The sequence below is a fragment of the Hetaerina americana genome, unplaced genomic scaffold (genome assembly GCF_022747635.1).
Source record: "Hetaerina americana unplaced genomic scaffold, ioHetAmer1.1.p SCAF_61, whole genome shotgun sequence".
NCBI classification, from domain to species: domain Eukaryota; kingdom Metazoa; phylum Arthropoda; class Insecta; order Odonata; family Calopterygidae; genus Hetaerina; species Hetaerina americana.
The window spans coordinates 175,685-194,176 of NW_027287217.1; the positions used below are offsets into that span (position 1 = coordinate 175,685).

At 38.0% G+C, this 18,492-nt stretch overlaps 1 long non-coding RNA gene across 1 annotated transcript; it reads right to left on the minus strand.

Moving 5' to 3' along the window:
* Window positions 1-521: 521 nt before the first annotated feature.
* On the minus strand, window positions 522-18,151 carry LOC139695639 (uncharacterized). Its single transcript, XR_011702333.1, has 5 exons — window positions 18,015-18,151; window positions 17,763-17,921; window positions 14,298-14,466; window positions 9,490-9,699; window positions 522-912 (listed from the first exon to the last, which is right to left on the minus strand). It is a non-coding gene; the product is annotated as an uncharacterized lncRNA (long non-coding RNA).
* Between the last annotated feature and the right edge of the window lie 341 nt (window positions 18,152-18,492).

The following is an 18,492-nucleotide window of genomic DNA, read 5'->3' on the forward strand; positions in this document are numbered from 1 at the left end:
CAGGATGACAAAAATGTGGATGGAGAACGTGAGAACCAGTCTTCCTAATTATGTACTACTGATGGCTTACAATCACCATCAGTAGTATCTCCGATTGCTCCCTGTAAATCTGCAATTTTAATAAACCCTTAGAGTTTAACTATTGAGGGTTGATTTTTCTTGCATCCACTAGTGCAGATGGATAACCTGAAGAGAACATCAAGAGGCCTTAATCGGAATTTGGACAGATCAGAGTTTATTATCAGGGCTTTCTTCCAGCCCCATTAGTCGCCTTCTATGACAAGCAGGGGTGCTGTGGGAGTATTCTCAAACCCCTCCCCATAGGTATCAAATAATGGGTATAAAATATCTTGAATAATACATTCAAGGTTAGGATTCCTTAATATATTGCATTCCCTAAAACCAACCTGCTTAAATTTTCTTGGCAAATTTTTCTTGGAAAAATCTTTAATCGACAAAATGGTTCAAAACAAACCAAATAAACCACGCAGTGGTAAAATCTTTATTGCATGTCTATCATTAAAAGGTAATTTTATTTTGCATTTACAACAGGAACCACAAATGGCATATACAGAACAAGATCAAATATGAAAAAGTACTTCAAATGTGTATAATTTAATCCATTAAAATCTTACATGTATTTTTCCTGTATATTTACAATCAACTTTATTTCAGGCAGCAAATGCCAACAATAAGAATCATTAGCTGTGAATGGGGCAGATACTTGTATTGGAAATACCAATCCAAATATTATCACCAAGTACATACTACTCAAAATGATCACTGAAGATGAAGCATTGATTCATAACATAATCAAACATATTCTTCTTTTCTCCCCCTTCTTGCAATAATGCACATAAGTCAGAATAACAAACACCTTTACAGACTGGTACATCCAATGTTCTTTCCAATCTGAAATAAAAATTCAAGGCATTAAGTTGAAACTGACATGAATTAACCATGACATATCACTTCACCAGTAAAAATGTAACATCAAATATCTGACACAATGGCTTCATTAAAATAAAAACATGAAACAAATCTTCAACATGCAATATCCATAAAATACTGGATTATCCTCAAACCTTAGCTGTAATTTTGCCAAACCATCCGCATACAAGGCACAACAATTGTGCTTTTCGGGGTTCCCCACCCTTTAGGGTAGGCACAAATTATAACAAAACTGGTACATACGTTCGTAAAATACCTCTGATCATCACTCCACATAACAAGCAGTTATTTATGCGTGGGTCGTACAATACTACATAAGAAAATTCAACAGATGATACTCGTAGAATAGGAAAAGATTAGCTTTTAGTAAGTATTTTCAATAGATTAAAGCAAAAAGCAATTGCTTGTTTTACAAAAATGAAAAATTACATTCATGTGGTGTTTTAACTTATGTTTTACCGGCTTGACACCAAAACAATCATACTTGAATGAAGTTCATGGCACATCGGTACTTGTTTCTGTACCGGTTAAAATTGATGTGTTTAAATCTGACCATAGTGCCATAAATAATTGACATCATTTTAGATGTCCAATGGAAGTGACTGCCTACAAAATGACAAAAGATGACTCGCATAGAAATCTTCAACACCACAGTCCTATAACAATGAGTGCCTTAAACTTTGCCGAAAAAAATGGGGGAGATAAAAGTGTGCTGGGTGAATATCCTTGAAGTGGAGATGAAATCATTTGGTCAATGCAGAAGCTAGGCTTGGTGTTTTCCTGCAGCAATCCTGAAGTTTTCTGCATAGACTTCACAACTTAAGATGAAACACATGCACCATGGACTAAGGTAAGGTCAAAACAGTGGGTTACTATAGGCAAACTGGCTCCCAGGAAGGTAAGATGGTGAAATCAGCTGACAAGGAGGCCATGGTTTGTTGGGAGAAACTAAATCATCTACATTCATTTCTTGTCAAGAGGATAAAACATAAAATGGATAATATTATACGTCATTATCAACAGTTGAGACATGTAATCAACAGAAAACTCATCATTTGGCACAGAAAAAATTATTTCATCAAGACAATGCACAGGTGCACACCTGTACATTTTTCATGGCAAACATCATGGAATTTAAGTTAGAGTTAGTACAACATTCACCATATTTGGCCTCCCATGAATATTTTACTACCAACCTCAAAGAAACGGCTGGGGAGAATATTTTTCACGTCGACCTTCAGGTCATCCACAACTTAAATGCCTTGAGGAAATTCAAAATCAAACTTTTATGACCAATTCAATCCAAGTGGGAAAAATGCTCGGGAAAATGTATCGACCTTAAAGGAGATTAAGTTGAAAATTAAAAAAAAACCAATTCATTTTTTTTTTCCTAAGGAATTATTCAACTACCCACGGTTGAGAGTTAATTATGATGTACGAAGAAAATATCTTTTGAAAAGGCAGAGTACTCGCCATGCATTTTTTGCATGCAATATTAGATACCCCCACAACCATATCCCCCTTCTTATAGCCACCAACTTGTCCCTCCTTCCACCACTTCCACCCAAGTAGTAGAAAATCAGCCATCCCTCCAATCTAGCCATATTTCTAGTCTAGTCTATTTGATTATAATTCCCTTTTCTAAGTCCTTTTCTATTTTGCCATTAGTTTTCCTTAGATATAAGGCACCCACATCTAAACCATATTCACTTTCTGAGAGAAGTTTGCTGTTCAAATATTTTTCCATCATATATCAAACAGCTCACTTCCATCGACAAACAGTATTATCATGGAGGACTCATTTTGTGAAAAAAATAAGGAAGATGAGGAAAAATAAGTCAGGAGAACCGAATAATAAATCAATTAACATTCTAAAATTAGGTTATAGTGCAGTAGGATTGTACCACAGTCATTCATTCAAAATAACTTTAAACAATTATGCCTTCCCCAATGATTGGAAAAAAGCAAACATGAAACCAATTTTCAAGAAAAGAATAAAACAATACCCAAAAATTATAGATTAGTAAGCATAACGTCAGTCGTCTGCAAAGTAATGAAAAAAAGATTCCGACTAAATTTGGGAGTGGTAGAGAGAGGATACATGGCTATTCAAACACCAACATGGGTTTAGAACAAGATACTCGCACGAAATGCAGCTTTTGTGATTTAGCCACTTAATCGGCGACGCAATAGATGAAGGAAAGGATGTTGATGCAGTAATCATTGATTTTTCGGCAGCTTTCAACGGAGTGCCTCACGAAAATTACAGATAAAGATGGATTGGTTACCATTGGATTTCAGGGTAAAGAAATGGAAAAAAAATAGGGGCTATACTTTCAAGAGAGTCGAAAAATATAACAGGAATTCCACAAGGCAGCATTCCAGGAAGATTACTCTTCCTAATTTATGTTAGCAATCTACCAAATAATTTACATTCCCAAATAAGACTTTGCTAATGATAGCATTACATGCAGACTGGTAAAGCATGTAAATGACTGCGTAATACTCCCAAATGGCATCGATCGCCTTGGTGACTGGGTTACAAATAATAATATGGGCATCAATGATAGACAGAATATGCATATAAATTTTTCCAATAGAATGAATGCACAAAAGGATATTTAGGCCCTCTATGGAAAAAGAATCTCATCTAGCAGTCATTGCAAACATTTAGAAATTTACTTAACTAGGAACATTGGCTGGGAAGTCCAAATAGATAAAGTGGCACGGAAGACAATTTAAGTACTTCATTGGGTAATGAGAATTTTAAAAGAAAGCAGCGTTGCCACAAAAGAAAAAGCATTTAAGGTACCGGTTAACCCCATACAAGAATACTTCTCCATAGTACGGGATCCATATGAGTTTGAGACGTAATTAAAAAATAGAAAAAGTTCAAAGAAAGGCAACAAGATATGTACTTGGAAGGCACAAAAGAACAAAGAGTGCCATGGAAATGTTGAATACACTGAAATGGGAGAGTTTGAAAAATAGAAGAAAATGGAGTAGGTTAGGCGCGATGTACACAATTGTTAAAAATGACCAAGTGTGGGAAGATTAATGGAAAGAAATAGAAACACTAAACTTCAAGGGAAAAACGACAGTTTTAAAATTAAAACGCAATAAACATTGCATCATATCACTGCATATAAGAGCATTTTGTGTCATGTCTGTTCTTCTTGTGTACATATGCATATGCATTGTTAAAGTGACCATTGACCAGACAGACAGTTTCTGCCAGGACAATTGCAAAATTGCAACAATTAAATTCTTAAATAAATGCTATGTTAAGACACCACAATAGGCATAGGTAGACATGGAAAATGCCAGGTATCAGTTAGACCATATGGTGGTTAGGCATAGATTTAGGAACAGTTTGATCAATTCGTAGCGCTTGCCAGAAGCAGACAGACTGATCACAATTTAGTTATCATGAAGAGTAGTGTCCGATTCAAAAATAAAGAGGGTTGCTATTTATATTTTGAGCCCTGACCACACTAAGCGCTTTAGGCACCATCTGAAATTTTAAAGATCATAACGCTAACTTACTTCGGAACATTTTGCCCCTTGATCAGAACTGGTGTTGTTTACGGTAAATCAAATTTTAATCCAGCGAAAAAATGGAGCTAACTTGTGAACACGCTCGTGCGATGATTTTCAATGACTTTTGACGTGCATTATCAAGACAGGAGTGCAACAATCAAATTACTTCAATTTTGGCGATGAAGCCCATCCTTTGCCACTGTGAAACGCTTTCCATTATGACCACTGTTTGCTCAGCAATGAAAGTCTTGAAGGCTGTCCAAAATCAGTAGTTGTGCCAGAACTAGTGAGGGAATATCGTCATCTGACTTATTTAGAGCGAGGCATTCTTGGGGATTAGTATGACAAGCATCAATAAGATATTGCATGGTCATTTAGCTGTAAAAAAAATTAGTTCGCATTGGATTCCATATAATTTGACATAAGCTGAAAAAGATGCTCTTGTCAATTGGTGCAAAGAAATGCTCAAGAAATACAACCATGGTGCATCAATAGCTATGTATAACATCTACACAGGTGACGAATCTTGGATCTATGCATATGAGCCTGAAAAAAAAACAGCCATCCACTGTAGGGCCAAATCTGACGAAAGTGCTTCGTGCACAAAGCAAATCAAAGAAATGATGGCCTGTTGCTTCGGAATAACTGGAAATATGGCAACCATACCACCATTAGAGCAAGTTAAGCCCGTGAATTCTGAACGGTACACAAACTTTTGTTTGCCAGAAGGGCTTGGTGAAATACGGAAAAAGAAGCGGCAAAAAAGAATGATCAAGACAATGCATGCTCTTACAGATCACCTGAATTAACTACCCATTAGACTGGCCGAAACATTGAATAGATAGGTCATCCTCCATACAGCCGTGCTTTAACACCAAATGACTTCTTTTAATTCCCTTTTATCATGAGAAAATTGCATGGGTAACATTTTTCTGCACCTGAAGAAGCCATTGAAACATTCAGAAACCACGTATTGGAAATACCTCAAACGGAATGGAAAAAGTGCTCCTAAAATTGGTTCAAGCACTTGCAAAAGCGTATTGAATATCATAGAGAATACATTGAAAAAAAATAAAGCCATTTTCAACATTAAATTACTGTCTTCTCATTAGTAAGCTGAAAATATAAATAGCAACCTTCACATAAGGCAAGCAAGGAGTATTAGCAGGCTTTAGAGAAAATCATGCAGAAGTGAAAAGAGCACAGTACTATCGAAGAAAGATGGGATAATGAAAGCTGCAAATGAACCTATACGAACTGTTAATAGGGAAAGGAGAAGGATACCATGGTTCATAGATGAGATGATAAGAAAGAAAGATGAGAAAAGGAAATCTAAAAATGTAATCACAGAAAGTTTCAAAAAGTATGTTATGAAACGGCTCGTCAAAACTTTGATATGGATTGTAGTTAGGTACAGCATGGTGGCATGGTGCCTGAGGCAGGATGATAAATGTACATTGGATGATTTTGAAACATGGGAGGATGGATAAGATGAAGTGGATAGAAAGGAAAACTAGAGAGGACGTGCTAGGTATGGTGGGCGAAGAGGGGATTGTTAGGAGAAATCAGAAGAAGACAGGAAAAATAGATGAAGGGCATATTGATCGGCAGTGGGATGTTGAAGACTGCTATACAAGAGAGAATGTTGGGCATACAAAGAACAGGAATAGGAATGGAATTTTGGATGGGATGAAGGGAGAAAGGAAGTATACAGAGATGAAGAATGGCCCTTTCCAGAGTTGAATGTTGGGTTGTTTGCTAGGGGGAAACAAAATGTTTACTTGGTAGCTGTGTCCATCCTAAATCTACCTAAACCCATAGATTACCTAATAAATGACATGCAGTTCCCAAATCAAATCGCTGTTTAGAAATATCAGAAGAAGTAGATATTAAGCGAATATTACCATCAGAGGTAAAATTCAACCCAAGGCCATGTTCTTACATCTCGTGTACGTAAAGGGAGAACATTTAATTACGGGGGATGGGGATGGTGAAGTGGCTAGGCACTGGCTTCCACCAGAAGGTATGTCAAATCAGCTTCAGAATCCCAACTCGAGGTGCTTTGGGGAGAGCACTTAGAGTACGCCATCCATCAGACTGGACGTCTCACGGTGGATCCTTTCATTATGAGTAGCCTAATGCAGATAGATTTCTTGCCACCCTTCCTCCTTTCTCATCCATCTCTAATGTCGCAAATAACCTTAGCTGTTCATCGCCTCCCCTATAACTGCTACTACATGTACTCCATTATTTATTATTACATTATTTCACAAATAGTACAAAACTCATGGATATATAAATCATTAAAACACATGGCCCACAATTTTTACATATTCCAGCTAGAGCAAGTAAAAAATGCTGACCATGTAATAAATAGTATTATGAACTTATTTGACAGAACCCAATGCTACTCTTCCAGAAGCAGATAAGAAGAAACCAAGAACAATGTATCTCAGGAAATATGGGCCTTTTAGCTTTCACAGACAAGCCAGCATACCACTTCAGATGGGCGATTGGGAGGTCCCAGCCACACTGCACCCTCTGATCTACCACAGCACTAACATTCCTAAGTCTCTTACCTCCATTAACCCAACATTTAAGGCAAGGATATTTTGTATCTACGCCTACATTATTCACAAAATAAGATCATAGATTTACCAAGCACAAACAACCTCTCACTCAGATCACACAAAGATGGAGCAATGTTGTAAACCATATATGTTAGTGCAAACATATAAATTTCTGTTCCAGTGAACCACTACCATTGATTATTACAGTTTCAACTTTTCTCTGTTAAACAGCGATCATTTAAGTATTACAATCATGCCACTTGCACAATCATGGTTGATTTGAGACTGACACACACCTGCTGTCACCAATTTGCTTAGATATTTGCTAGATCTTGAATAAGCCCTTGAAAGTAAAACCTCATAGCGGAAGGGTAAAACACAGAATGGTGGTCAAGATGACTGGTCGACAAATTAGAGGAAAGGTAATAGATTAAACGAGAAAGGTAATGAAAGGAGAGAGAAATACAGAGATGAGAAAGTAGACTGAGTACACTGAATGCAAATATTACAAACATAAAGAAAAAATACCAAGGAGCAATAGCAAGCCTATGAAGAGAACAAAGATTTGGCAACAAAGTATGGCATAATATTCAGGAAATGCACACACAGAGAAGGAGTGACCAAATTGTCGAGAGATCCTGCCCACTGCATCCTAGTTTTTCCCTTCAAGGTCATGTAACACCAAGATATTCCCCACCACCCCCTCCAAATAAAATATGTCAGCCCATGAGAGATTTGATAATGATACCAATTTGTATCTGTGTGGAATAGCAGCGTGTCTTTCTTTCCTACCAATCATGCAGGAGTTCCACGAAGTAATGCCATCCACCATTAAGTACATTGATAGTGCCAGCAAAGCTGTTAAGGCAAGCATTTAACACAAATCGACTGTGAAATGACAGAATGCCAAACATAACATCCATTTCATTAGCAAGGGTCTCCCCCTTGGACATGCCAAGATATGTGAACATAAGATCCAATTTAATTTTTCAGCCCAAAGGTTTGCCTTGACAACCACACAAGGGCCTGGGGATGGGGTAGAAATACACTATAAATGGAGTTAACTACACTGCTTCATTGGCCTTTGTCTAATGGCTTTTGTTATTGGATCATTCTATCCATCCAAGAGAAAGCGAAATTGCATTAAAATAGGAATGCATAATGATGAGTAAATTGAAGCACCTGAAAAAGTGACAACTAAAAACCAAAAGATATAAACGTGAACAGTGGACTTTACCCCTTTGCCTGCATATTTGAAAATCTCTGGAATCACACTTTTGAACACAAGTCAATTGTAAACGCTGGAAGAAGGTCTGAAAGATGCACCTACTCCTTCCAATTCCATTAAATATTTTTAAAACCTAGCAGTAGACTGTGACTTTGCTCTCAGAAAAGATCATTCAGGTTCAGCAAAATACATCTTCCTTGAATGAAACCAGTGCAAGAATAACAATACCGTGAAAACCAAGAAATGATTGGAATCTGGGACAGAAGAAAGTTTCAGCCATCAAGAAGTCACTTTCGACCTAACACTTTGTTCTTAAAAAAAGCTGAAGTCATTTTGATCAAATTATACATTCAAAAATGTAAGGAATTCTATCAGTTGAAACAAATTAGTGAAATTGTCCAGGGACCACAGATGGGACCACCATAGGGAAGTCATAGTAGGATGCACAACCAGATTCAACACTAGGGAAAAGCAGAGGCTCACCGAGGTGAACCATATAGCATGCCCTTCCCATTCTAAAAAAGGGATTCCTATTAGGCCAATAGTTTCTGGCATGTGGAGTCCCAATTATCTTTTGGCACATTAAATATAATTTATATTCTGTCACTGCTCGAAGTCCATCCCTAAATGTGGAGTGAAAAATTCAAGTGAGCTCATGAGGCCTCTTTAAAGTGAAACTCTTCCTCAAAAATTCTATTTGGGGCTATTTGATATGGTAATTCATTCACCATTGTTATTTTATTATTATTTTGCTTCTCTATTTTTTTGAAAGACTTATTGAACGACCCACAAAATAACAAATTCTCATTCAATGAACCTTTACAGAATGTTGATTGATTGTATTCTATTGTTTCAGGCTTCACTTCATGCAAGTATTTAATATCCATACTAAAAAGAAAGACTTTTACTTTTCCACAGATTTTATTATATGGTGCAATGCATTTCACCGGCTTGCAGCATCATCAGGTACCATACCTGATGATGCCACAAGTCAGTGAAACGCATTGTACCAAAAATAAAATCTGTGGAAAAGTAAAAGGCTTTCTTTTTAGTATGGGTTGATTTGATTGGTTATGAAATAGAACTAACGCTCTAATATGGATGTTAAAGGGCTCACGAAGAAATATTGACTAATCAAATCATGGTTCTAACAAATAAATGAGGCACCACATAGACAATATATGGTACATTTCTATTTACCTTTAGTCATCTCTCCAATGGCTTACATCGACAGCTTTTTGAGGGGTAGGCTAAGGCTTTCGGCTGCAACTCCAAACTCTCCGAACTCTCTCTCTTCTGATCACTGCCACCTGAATTTCTTTCAGTCTCCCTCTCACCATGCTCTTCTTAACTTCCACATTCATTATTCTTTCAAAATGCTTCAGACCAACTAATAGCCATGTTTGAAATCTGTAATAAAATATCAAATAACCATTGACATTGTGTAAGTTGTACATCCATCCTTTTATCAATTGGACAAAAATTTAATTTTTATATTTCTCCACAGAGACAACCAAACCCAAGAAAGGAAAATACATACTGTGCAGTGCAGCATTTATTCTGCTTTCTTAAATACATTGGAACCTCACTCAACAATGACCTTGCAGAGTGAGTTATTTGCATTAAGAGCAAAACAATTTTGACTGAAATGAACCCTCTTGACAAGCAAGTTTTCACATAGTGAGAGACGAGGAGGGTAGCTTCCAGAATGATTGCATGTCTGCTACTTTGTATTTAGCACCAGCTCCACTAGCATCATAGGGCACCAGCTCCACCAGTGATACTAGGGTTACTAGTCATCATTCATTTTTCCAAACTTGTGTTTAGACACATTTGTGATTTAATTTTAATAATAATTTGTTATTTAACTGAATTTTTAAGTTAACAATTAAGTTAAATTACAAATTTAACTTTATTTTTAAGCTAACGATAATTTTTACTGTTTTAAAAATGTCCTTAAGAAAAATCTGCAAGAAGAAGATACAAGAAAATAAAAGTATCAGTAGAAAGATGAAGTCAAGTCATGGAAAAGCAAGAATGATGAAAGCATGTGGTCCATATTGCTCACACGCAATAGGTCAACGTCATCAATTTGCATCCAAAAACAAAGACAAGATTAAGGAGATAGATGCTACAACGAGAGTGACAAAAATACATATGTAATGGTTACATATACCAACGACTTTCAAAGGTTTCTTCTCAAATGAATAAATGAAAAGCAATTGCAATGCTACACTATGAACAAGAATATCATTTGTCAGGAGACCAATATGAATTTTGCTGACCTCATTAAGAAGATACTAGGATTTCCACTGGCAGAAGAAGTATTTTAATGAAGCCGTACATGACCGGAATCAAAGACTTGAGAGTCATGGTGAAGCAGCAAGCTCTGACTCAAAAGGCAGTAGAGAAATTCATCGACAACCGCATTTAAATATGATTAGAACACAACTACTCGCAGTCATGTTCAATCAGTCAATGTAGGTTTTCTTACTGAGGTGACACCTGGGGGTGTACCCCATTGCAATGGGTTGCCATAACATTAAATGAAAAGGTATCAAGAAGTGTAGTCAACATTGAACAAGCATCAGATATAATAATACTAGTAGAAATAAAAACAGAACTGACAAACTTCGTCATTGTTCAGGTATATATGCAATCAAGAAATCATAGGGAAAAAAGTTAATAGAGAAAGTAAACCCGAGAAAACTTCATTTAGTAGATTGACAAGGAAAGAGTATAAGCACGCTGTAGAGAAAATTGTGAATGGGGGAATGAGCAGAGTACTATCAAGGATAAATGGGAATGCAGGCTGAAGCAACACGAGTTCCTTCTTTGGTGTGGTTTTGATTTTGAGAAAAACAAGTTATGTTGCCGCACCCTGCATATCAAAAAAGAAATATTGAAAGCCACAAATGAAACCATCTGAATTGTTAGTAGGAAAAGGACAAGAAAACCAAGGATCATGGATGGGCAGTAGTAGTATTTAGCGGAGGAGACTGACTGCTGAGGTCATTTGCACCACAGGCGATGGACAGGAAAGGATGAAGGGCGGAGAGAAACCCAGCGCCGGCATTAGCCTACTCTTTGCGAGAGGGCGCCAAGGGGTCCGCAGCCTAACATCCCATCCAACGGCCAGCGTACTCATTCAAAGTGCCCTCCACAAAGCACCTCAAGTTCGAGATACCTCTGACAAATATTCAACACCACCGAGATTTGAACCTGAGCCCTCAGGGTAGGAAGCCAGTACGATAGCCACCGCACCAATCCCGATCCCCTCATGGATGGAATGAGATGGTTGGAAAGATAGACGAGAGGAGGAAATCAACTATTGTAAACACACAAATAGGCAGAAGTTAAAAGTTAAATAATAAATTGAGATGGGTAACAAATAAAGTAAGAGAAGGGTGGTGAAAAACCAAGAGTGAGGATATGGTCAGTTTGCAGAGGAAAGTTGAAAATGGTGTGCTATACAGCAATGTAGCAGGTTGTCGTTAAGCAGCACTATTAGGAAGTCAGAAGAGAAGATCTGTTAACAGTGAGAGGTAAGTCGGGAAAGAAAAGAAAGGATCTAAGTTAGGACGGAATATATAGAAGAAATTATGGTGAACTACTTAGGCAAACAAGGTTAGACATAGAAAGAGAACAAGAGGTGGAGAAAGATAGCTTAGGTCCAGGCATACTCGACAATGAGACAAAGGGTATTACGAGTGATGAATTCAAATATGGGGGTGGGGAACTACTAAAAGGTTTAGGAAAATGTGGGATGAAGATTCTATATGGACTGATTTGTAGTATCTATGAAGAAGGAATCAGGCCGGAAGACTTTTGTGAGATTTGAGTGTTAGTTCCTATTCTGAAAAAGGTGAATGCTACATCCCATATTTCCCATTCAGCTTAAGTTGTTCTCAGGATCATCAACAAAAGGATAGAGACTACGGCAAATGATTACTTAGGGGATGATCAGTATGGGTTTAGGAAGGAGAGAGAAACAAGCGACGCCATTGCAGTAATGAGATCACTAATTGAGAGGAATATAAAATATAATCAGGACATATTTGCCTGTTTTGTAGATTTTGAAAAGTCGTTTGATATAGTGGATTGGGAAAACATTGGGAGTATGTTGCAAAAAATAGGAATAGATAGGAACACGAGGCTAATCCGCAACCTGTAACTTCCTCAGACTGCTCAGGTGCAAGTGGGGAACTGAAGGTCCAGATGAGCAGTGTTAGGAAAAGGTATAAGGCAGGGTCACCCATTATCACCAGTGCTGTTCACCATATTTTTAGATAAAATGATTAAGAGGCATGGCAAGAACTGGAGGTAGGAATGGAGGTCAGAAAAGAACTCGTAAAATCAGGTTCACTGATGACCAAGCTCTTGTTTTCCAACCAATGGAATGCAAGCATTGGTGAGAATATTGGAAATTTTGTATCGAAGACCTGGGATGAGAATCAATATTAATAAAACAAAGGTTATACGAGGGTCATCCGGAAAGTAGTACCCGTTCGTGAAATAAAGACACAAAAGTAAATATTAACAAACATAAAAAATTTTATTTGAAAGAGGATACTTTAAACTACTTCTCAACATAATCTCCAAGCAAATTAAGGCATTTGTCATAACGTGTGACAAGTTTCTGTATTCCTGCTGCATAGTCCTTCGCCGCCAGCTCATTGAGATACGCGAGGGACCCATCTTGCACAAATTTTTGCATAATGCAGATGGTGTTTAACAATTTCATGAACAATTGTTCGAGAAACATTGGGAAAATGCTCACAGATGTCATCAATTGTGACGCGCCGATCGTTCCTCACGAATTCGTCAACTGAGCTCACCAGTTGGTCTGTAATGACAGACGGTCTCCCCGAACGCTCATCGTCGTGTGTGTTCCCCCTCCCCATGTTGAAGTTGCGACACCACCGCCGAACAGACGACTCGTCCATTACATTGTCTCCATACACCTCCTTTAATTGGCGATGAATATCACATGGGCGAACGTTTCTTGCATTGAGGAATTTAATCACTGCCCTCACTTCACAACTGGCGGCGTTCTCAATTTTTTTAAACATTGTAAACAATCACAGAAACAACACAGGCAATGCTAGCGTCATGCAACTTGGCTCAGAGAAGGCAGACAAGCCACTGAAGCTATCTGACCTCGTCCAGCGGCTACTCGCGTCGTCAGCACTTCATGCGGCACGAACGGGTACTACTTTCCGGATGACCCTCGTATGATTTTTTTGAAAAAGAAAGGCTAAGCTTAACGTTAAATAGGAGGGAAAAAACTTGAGCACGTGGAAGAGTTTAGATATCTCAGTATTTTGGACCAAAGTGGACAAAGTTGTACGGAGAGTAAGAGAATTGTTTTAGGCAAATAGGCATTCACAAGGAGGGAATTTATGATAGGGACGTTGGTTAAGGATGTAAAGACAAGGCTCGTCAAAACTTTGATATGGATTGTAGTTAAGTACAGCATGGAGACATGGTCACTGAAGCAGGATGATATCGGTAGATTGGAGGCTTTCGAAATGTGGACGTGGAGAAGGATGAAGGCGGTGAAATGGATGGAAAGAAAAACATGAAGCGCTACATATGGTGGTCAAGGAGAGGAGATTGTTGGGAGGAGCCTTAAGACAAGAAATATGGATAAATGGCATATTTATCAGCAGGGGAATGTTGAAGGTTGTCTCAGAGGAAGGGGCAAAAATAGGATAGGGATGTTGGACATGATAAAGGGTTGCCGAAGTCGCCACTTCTATTGTGGTCCAGTGGACTCCCACAGGAGAGGGGGAGAGAGTAAAATGTTAGACAGCATTGATCCACACTCAGCGTCAAACAGAAGTGGAGTAGAGGGAGAAAAACATGACTAGCTGAGGAAAGAGAAAAATCAAAGGAAAGACTACTGCTGAAATAGATCTAATATAGACACAGTACGGGAAAGACCATGACGAGTATATTTGCAAAACAGTGAAATTGCACTGGCAAAACAAGAGAGAGGTACTCACCAAAACAAAAAGAGCTGCTTTTTGTTCTACATCACAGCATCCTTGTAAGCAATGGCTCGAGGTCCATTCATGATAATGTCCCTCTCAATCATTTCAGGGTATTGCATCACCATACTTCCAAGCAATTATGCCGCCCCAGGCATGAGCCACCACAATGCACTTTCTTTTCCTGGAAAAATAAAGGACAATGCACTTAAAAACTGACATTCATGCATCATTGGCAATAATTTTGGAAGACATTAGGAGGCTGCAGAGAAAATCATGGAGGACAGTCAAGAGCAGAGTACGGTTGGAAAAAATAGGAATGAATAAAAAAAGGGACATTGAAAGCCGAAAAAGGAACTACAGGAACCGTTAAAGGGAAAATGACAAGGAAACCATGGATCAAGATGAGAATGATGATGAGAAGAAGAGATGAGATGATTACAAAGATAGATTAGGAAAGAAAATGAAAACACAAAAGTTAGGCAAAAGAAAGCACTAAGAGTTCAACACTAAATTGACACTGGCAACAAATCAAGCATGGTGCAAGATGCAGTGCAAGGACATGGAAAGTTTGCAGAGCGAGGGTAAAATTGGTGCCCTATACAATCCTGAGGAAAAAGCACAAGTTGACAGAAATAGAAGCGACAGGCTGGAAGGACACCTGATAAGGCATTGAGATTGCACGTAAATCTAATTAGGAAAGATTAGAAGCATTAAAGAAAATAGCATGACCTAGGATGAAATTTATGGATGGCAAAAACAAAATATTTGCACTAGAATGTGAAAGAACTGGCATAGTCAAATAACTCCTAACAAAGAGATCATGCATTCCACCCACAAACTCTACTGGTCATGTTTGAAGTCCTACTGAACCAGAGGTACATACATTGAAATATATTTTGTACTATTGGTACAGTGTAATTCCATCACCAACAAAATTTGTGTAATATTTTGGAATATCACAGCCATACCGTATTTGCTTACATTTACTTTAATTCACCTTCAATATTTAGAACTTGTTGATATAGTAATTTTCTATTAAGTCATGTTGCATAATGCTAATATAAGGGGGATGATTTTACAAGCAATATATGCTCTTTAACCATAATCATTTAAGTCTTCAGCTCATCCAGCATCATCATGCTGTGTGTGAATGAACATTTTATTTTATATCAGCCTGTTTTCCATAGCTTTGTCCCAAATCAATATATCAAATGCCATTGAAACAAAATAATCTACATAACATTTACCAATACTACATTATTTTAATCATATCTCTATTAGTACACTTTATGTGACCTGCAACAAAGCTTATCAAAACAATGCTTGATGAACTTCAATGCTCGATATTTTATTTCAATGAACCCCATAGTGTAATATATTGCAAAAATCCTAAGATATCATGAACGTTTTGTTTCATCCATTGTTTCTTCTCCGATTTTGCTCAAATTACGAATGCGAATGAACGCAAAGTGTTAACAATAAAAAGTTAGGAGCTCGGTGTTGAAATGGAATATATGTCAAAAATAACACAGGCATCCCTAAGCTCAATTAATAATTACACTGCATTGATAAAATAGACAAGTTCAGCGTAATTCTTATGAGATACTTATCTGAAGAACCAATATTGCTTATTTCACTACACCGTTTTGTACTCAAGCGCCGTGGTTATTTTTAATGAAAAATTAGTTTTTGTCGCACTCCTAAGCCCTCATGCAACGATTTTCATACGCCAGGTGAAGGTTACCAATGTAAACAAACTGCTGCCATACAGAAAATATATTTAGACGTGGTGACACCCCGGCCGGCCAGGGTATCTGGCCGGGGTGGTAATCCGTCCCGTTTGTGGTTTCAATTTGTCCGTACCTCGTTGGTAATAACAAATTGCGTAGCTTCAGGCGTGATGCGGTGGAAGTCGAACAAAATGAATAACAGATCGTAGCACTTTTCCACTTGATAAAATTTATTTACGACCGGATTTCGATGTATTACATCATCATCAGGCAACAAAATGAAGTTACGTGCAAAATGGTCCACTTAGGTGAATGGCGGCAGTCGCCAATAATCCATCGGCCACCGGGACGATGCCAATAGGCGGGCCAAAGGTGGGAGTCCAGGGCAGGGGATTAGGCACTTCTGGAAGGGTGGCGGCGGAATACCCCACACTTAACTCACGCATTGGGTGCCGGGACACAAGGGAAGGCGTTCGTTGGTAATAGCTTTAGCGGAGACACTCACTTCCGGTGGGGTGATGCCGCCCGGCGGAGTCACCTTTCGTGATCGCTCCGGAGGGTTTGACTCTTTTCGAAGGGTGTCATACCGCCGGCGATGTGCGGTTCGTACTAGCCCCCAAAGCATATCGAATTGCTGATTATTACTCGGGATCAAGAAAAAAAGACCCAGTTAACAACATTTACTACTCGCTCCCTCACCACATGAATATTAATTGAATTGAGAAGTTAACTTTCCACGCTTACACATTATCCACCAGAAATGTCACTAACTCAACACACAGTTTAACTAAACAATAGCAGCAGTTATCTTCTTCGTCGGATGTAAAGTTTCAACATAATTCTAGGTTTTCAGATTGCTTTGACAATTATACGACCTCTTAATACATTCATGACCAAGTACTGAAGAAGTCTGTGAATACATTCACTACCATAAAATTCAACCTTACCACATTTGAAAACAATTCAAATGTGCTCGTTATTTCAGCTCAATGAATTGATTGGTTAAGACTCTCCAAGTCATTAGCTGCCAACCTCTCCTGGATTTCCCTATGTTAGGGTAATTGCTTTCGTCCACTCGGGAAATACAGTAACTAACAATAGTCGGAAAGTAAAATAACCCGTAGTTCATTTCCTTGATACCCATTGCTACCATACAATATCTTCACCGATATAAAAGTGAGATTGTTTGACCATAACGTCCATTAACGTTAACGCATGAGGAAAATTTTAATTTCTAAATAACGCGTCAATCGACGTTTATTTTTTAAGATTAGAAATTTCCATAATATTACAGGGACATATTTCATTTATGATGAACTAGAGCTTGCGGATCGATAGTAATAGATTCAAATCCCAAGTAGCTTTAAAATCATAACAACTGAATTCGAATTGCTCGTTGGTCGGTACCAGGGCCTTCATTTTTCCCGCCGTGTGGACATAGACGCAACAGGCGACCCAATCATTTTAGAAGAATCAATCTTTCATGAACCGCACGCTATTGCAGTTAACTTTAACTTCCCCAGTCGCTTCATTATCTCTGGTACGATTCCAACCAAAATTAACAGCTAGCCTGGGAAATCATTATTTCACGAAATTCGTTGAAATGAAATGCGCGAAAAGAAAAATCAGCGAGCGGCCCATGCTCGTATGAATCATAAGACGCTAAAATGATCCGAACTGCTTATTTACTACAAATATACGGCATAAATAAATTACCATTTCAATGACGTAATAATGAAACAATTACCTTGAGCATATTTCGGGTAGGATTCAGTTTCCAAAAGCCGACGTCGAGAACCAATGAAATACATCTCCACTAGCAACCTAAATTGCAGTAAAACTTGGCATTCTTCACCTGTTACATTAAGCCGTTATTGGTCACGGAAAGTTGCTCAAACCTAAAGTTCTAGTGGATAGAAAGACAAAAATTATATTATCAACTCTTCATTATAACCAACTAATAAAAGCATATCAATACATTAATTGTTAAAATGCACACCTGCCACTATGAATACTTCTTCCCTCTTCTGAATTCCTCATAGTCAAAACAGGAAAAAGATATCTCATAGACACATTTAACACACATAACTTCTTCTGAATCATTGCACCATGTGCTCTACCGGAAAGAATTAAAAAAGATGGCGCTAAGTGAAGCTCTGGCGTTTGGGTGAGCGGTCATCTTTGTAAACATCGCTAAAGTCGACTTTCTATTTTTAACAAAACAAGTATAGCGCCCGCGAGTAACATTGCAAGTTACCTGAAGCAGAAATAAAGGCAAATGGGGGCGAGTTAACTGTCTGTGTCGAGAGAAACGGAATATTTGTAAAGAATTTTACGATAAATACCGTGAGATTTTAGTCATACTTGAGTGAAGGAAAAATTTGCTACAGGATTCCAGCGCACTGTTTCAATAAATTTGAAAGCTGCAAATGTTCGATTTGGAGAAATAGGTTCCATTATTTTCTATGGAAATATGT